This window comes from Myotis davidii, unplaced genomic scaffold, assembly GCF_000327345.1.
Source record: "Myotis davidii unplaced genomic scaffold, ASM32734v1 scaffold332, whole genome shotgun sequence".
NCBI classification, from domain to species: Eukaryota; Metazoa; Chordata; class Mammalia; order Chiroptera; family Vespertilionidae; genus Myotis; species Myotis davidii.
In genome coordinates, this window is record NW_006285779.1 from 2458148 (window position 1) to 2463525 (window position 5378).

The window sequence follows — 5378 nt, forward strand, 5'->3', positions numbered from 1 at the left end:
AAAGGCTCCTACCGCTTACTTAAATCCTCCCACCTGAATGCCAGTGAAGCTCTCCTCCAGGCCATATCTCGTGACTCCTACCCCTCAGCTTCTGTTCCCTGGTACTAAATCCCAACTGCATCTGAGCACCTTCCTGGGCCTAAAATGGGCGTGGTGTCTCCAAGAGACACTGTCTACCCCTATATCTCTGGAGTTCAAGACTGAGCCCTCTCATGTTCTTTACCCTGCACATGACCCGATAAGGTTAGTCACACAAGAGGACTGAATTAAACGCTCTGAGTTTAACTGGCTAATTGGTCCAGTGATAAAAAGACTCCATCTCCTTGTGCGGAACGAAGCCCAGATCTTTGGGTAAGCTGGAAGGTCTTCGCCAATAACTCAAGTCACCTTTCCAGCTTCAGATTGCTCTGAACCAGAGAAGTGATGATAAACAAACACTGAACAAAACCAGTGCTCTGGGGCTGGTGGTGAGGAACAACCCTGATGTGTCATGTGTGCTGGTTACATGATGTGGACACCCCACTGTGGCCGATTTCAAGCCACCAATGTGATGTCACGGACCTCGGAGTTGGGAAGAGATGCACAGGAGCACTGTTATTTATCATTATATGATATAGTAAATACCATTTACTGCAGCTCGTAAAATTCCTGAAAATTCAGTAACCAGCTCTGAGCTAAGCATTGGCCCTCGTAGGAGAAATGAGATGCCCTGTCCTTTAGAAGAGCAGCTCCCAGTTTGAGGGGAGGACCTCTTCCCTGGAAACCGTGGTGTACAGTATGGGTGGATGAGAGTGCATGATTGTTCTGGTCGGTCTCTTGTGGCCACAAAACCTGAAGCAATGAGGAGTCTTCTCTCCGGTCATGCTTATGGGTGTAAATATCCAACGTTACAGGACAGGAAGCCAATTGCAGACTGGGGTAGAGAGAGGACCAGACGAGAACCTGGTCACCCAGGTTCTAGTTCCCAGACTCTCTGGTGTTCCTAGCCCTGGATCTTGGGCCCATTGCTAGCTTCTTGAACCCCACTTTCCTCAGCTGTCCAGTGGGGTAACTTACCACCTGTGCTGCCCATTATCTGAGGCTCTGGTGAAGATGAAAAGCAGAAAGGGCTGTGTGAGTAGGAGAGTTCCACACCAACCGGAGTTACAGAAGATAAGAAGTCAGGCTGTGGAGGCAAGTTCGGTGTCGTCATTTACAGACCAAATGACCATGGGCAACTTACTTGAACTGCTAAAACCTCAGTTTTCTCATCTGTAACCTCGGTGACTGAGGTGTACCACCCTCAGAGTGTGGATACCTCATTAAACACTGGCTTTGTCATTGCCTATATCCAGATCCACAAAATAAGTCCTTCCCTAAGGGTTTTATACAAACCTCCCAAAGGCCACCGGCTTGGTCAGAAGGAGGAACAAGTGTGTCCAGATGGTCCATCGAAGTACAGGACCTCCGGGACCTTCCTCTGGCAGCGGGGGAGTGGGTGGAGAGCTCAGGGCCAGACTTTTCATGGCTCCCGCACTGAAGGTGGTTTGTAACATTTTCCAGGGCTGGTTTCTTGAGACTTCTTGGTGAGATGTGCAGTGGAAGCTAAACTGTGGTGAGGAGCTGGCTTGTACAAACTGAGGAGTGACTTCAGATCAAACATCCTCTTCTCCCCCTCACAAGCCACCCAAAGTTCTTTATCTCCTCAGAGGAAGGACCAAAACACTCTTGCAAGAAAAAGTCACAAAGACCCAGAGCTCTAACTCCTGACAATTTTACCATGTTTCCAAGAGGTTACACCTCCCTGTGGAAGTGGACCGTGGTCTGCAGCAGGCACCACCGCTGTCTCAGGCAGGAGGCCATTGAGCACTGAGGGGCTCTGGTAGGCGAAGCCTGGCTGGGCGTGGGGGCCTCGGAGGGCTTATGATAAGGCAAGGGGGAGAAAAAGGGATAAAGTAGCCTTTGGGGATCTGGCATCTGGTTCACCTTTCACCATGCTACTCTAACTGTTCAGTACGTCTTTGAAAAGACGAGTTCTTCACGTGACACCAACATACAACTGTCACACTGACTAGTGGACTGCCTGAGCTTTGGAGTCAACTGATGTGGATTCAGACCCTGACTACCACTTGTTAGCTGTGTGATCTTGGACAAGTGAATCAACAACTCTGAATCCCATTAATCAAGCAGGAATAATTACGAAAGGGAGAGACAGAAACATCAATGATGAGAGAATCATTGATCAGCTGCCTCTTGCATGCACCCTACTGGGGATTGAGCCCGCAACCCAGGCATGTGCCCTTGACTGGAACCGAACCTGGGACCCTTCAGTCTGCAGGCTGACGCTCTATCCACTGAGCCAAACCAGCTAGGGCTGCTCCCAGCTTTAGACATGACACCCACACTCTCCTGTTTTAGACCTACTATGGGTTGTTTTTTTTTTGTACTTTTCAGCACTTGGCACATAGTGGGCACTCAATAATCTACAGACTGAACATTTGCCTGGAATTCCCTTTACACCTTTCTTTACCTGGCAAGCTCAGTTCAGGTCTGTTCCAGGAAGGCTGTCCAGAAGCCCCAGGTGGGCACATGCTCTTCCAGTGTCCTGTGCACCACATGCTTCATGGTACTTTGCATGTGCTACTAAAACTGTTTACGTGCCTTTCTTCCTCTCTAGACCATCAGGTCTTCTAAAGATATAGGTCTAGAGCATAGCTGCATCCCCAGTGTCTAGCACATGGTAGGTGCTCGATAAATGCTCAACTCTTATATTAAGGCCACTCACCCACCGGGTGGAAACCTGTATCCCAAACACCTCCCAGGACCCACTGCCCTTTGCAGTAGGCTCAGCCAGAAGCAGGTTTCCAGCAGGTTAGGTCAACAGTCAGCCAAACCCACTTCCCGCTCCTTCTCCTGAGTGAAGCCATTTTTGCCCTCCCCCTAAAACAGAGGCAACTGGAGAATGGGGAATTTCCTGAAATTCGAGTTCATCAAAGCTACTCTGGTTTGTGCTCTAGGGCATTGGTACTGTCTCCACTTGAACTTGGTCACCTGGGGGAGGAACTCAGTGACCCAGGCGTCTGGTGTGCAGTGATGGAGGCAGGCTGCAGACCTGGGCAACAAGGGTATGCACGCCTCTGGCACACAACCTCTGAGTTGTACGTTGGTTTTTCTGCCACTCAGACATTCGATTAAAGACAGGAATGATGTACTCCCCACGTCTTCCCTGTGGTTTTAGAGCACAGCTGTCTCCAGATGCTAACGTGGCTCCCCTGGGATTATGTGGAGGAGACCAACAGTTTAGAAAGAAGTGGGCAGCCACCATCCCATGTGAGTCCCTGAAGGGCCAGGGCAGTCTTCTAGCTGAGGGTCAAAGATGGCGGCAGGGACACGTCTGGCTGACACTGGGCTCTTAGAAACAATAGTGCTGACGGCAGGGTAAACTCCAAGGCTAGGGAACAGAATGCTCTCTGCTCTCTGTCAGCACCCCCACTAGTGACTGCTCCACTTGGGGAGGCAGGAGCCCCTTCAGGGAGGATTCCACATCACCTTGCTCTGCCCACCTGTAGGCTGCCCAAAAAGTCTTGCTGGGTTGGGCTGTTCCTTCCTTTTCAGCAAGGACTTAACATCTGACCAAGTTTAATAGGGCAGTCTTTAGAAAGTAGTAACCATGAGTCTTAGGAATAATCACTGTCCCAAGGTGACATGTTGACACACCAGTGGTTCCCCAAAGTTTAAAAATCAGTTCTGAGTTCCCTGCCTGGTATTCAAGACCTCAAACTACCTCCTACGACTCCTGGGGGGGGGGGGGGGGGTCTCTGAATCTGTACCACTCATTCATCTCAATCCACCTCATATTGTTAACAATTGTCACATGGGTGTGCTTTTGTCTTCCCAAGTATAATTTAATTTCCAGAGGGCATGGGCCCGACTTATGTACAGCTTTTGCATTCTCCTTAGCATCTGGCACAGTGCTGGGCACCAAGTAGAAGAATCACTAAGACATATTTTGCATATTAAATTCCAAGGCCAAGCACCCATCCACATTTCTATCATAGCACTAAGAGGTTTCAGAGTACCTGTTTCCTTTTGAGGGTCATGTTTTAGCTTCGAGGTATCTAACAAAACCAGCTTCTGCTTTGTGGGGGTCTGCTTTTAACCTGTTTGTGGAACTTTGCGAAGTATTCAAACAGCAGACATATACCCTTGGCGGAAGAAGGGTTTCGGGGAAACTCCTCAGCATTAAGCGTGGCCTCAGCAGCAGCATTGCCCGGCTTGCTCTTGGCCCTGCAGTTTCTGCCTGGCCTAGGAGCCTGTCCTCAACTGTCGGGCGACTCTCTCAGCCTCTGTGTGGAGAAGGGAAAAGCGCTTGTGGTTAGGAATCTCAAGGCACGACTCCCTGAAGTCTGAAGTAGAGGAAAAAGGAACAAAGTGTTTCAAGGAAAAAAGCGCGTTGGGATTTTTGGGACTGATTTTATTTGGGCTTCTCACAGTGGTTAGAGCCACTCCGTCTTCAGAACAATCACAGCACAGGAAATGCGTCACCGAGACTGCCCAGAAAGGTCTGACCAGCTGAATCTTATTGCTTAAAATACACAAATTCACATAACTGACAAATGGTGATGTGCTGCACATAGGAATGTGTTAGCATTTGCAAATCTTCTGACTGTAGCACCAAACCCTCGACCAACCCCTTCCTTCTCATTCACCTGGAAAACCAGACCACCAAATCAGGCGGACTCATTTTGGTAAAACTTGATGTCCTTGGAGACACTTCAGTGAGTTGTTCGGGATTTTTTTTTTTTTTTAATGGTGGAAGGAAAGGCATCTGAGGGCTGCTGACGCACTCCCGCCCACTCTCGCTACACACAGGCTTGCTGGCATGAGCTGGACCTCAGCAGAGGGAGGTAAGCCCTGTGGTGTCTGCCAAACCTCCTGGCAATTCTGGGCAGGGCTGACGTCTGGGCCACAGCTAGTCCAAGCTTGTCCCTGAAGATCCAATTAAGCCTTCGGTCTGGAGTTCCACCTTCACCTTCTGTGCCGAGTGGTTGTGAACACCCCCCAGGGGGCTGATACCGAGGGCCAGGAGCAGCCGAGGGAGGCAGACAGGTTCAGAGCATGTTTCCATTTACAGGGAACAGAACACAGGCCTCCGCATGTCCACGGAGCAATGTGCAAATTGCAGTGATGGGTAGAGGAAAACCTCTACTTTGAGGACAGTATCTCTGGCAAACACGGGACTGCCGTCGACAATGCTGCTGAATACACCCAAGTACACAGTCAGACAATTGTTCAGTAAACAGTAAATGCGTAAAATAAATGACCTTGAGAGGGCCATATCTGCTCCAAACCTGTGGTAAATGGGAACAGAATGGCTGCCACTCAGAAAATATTACACA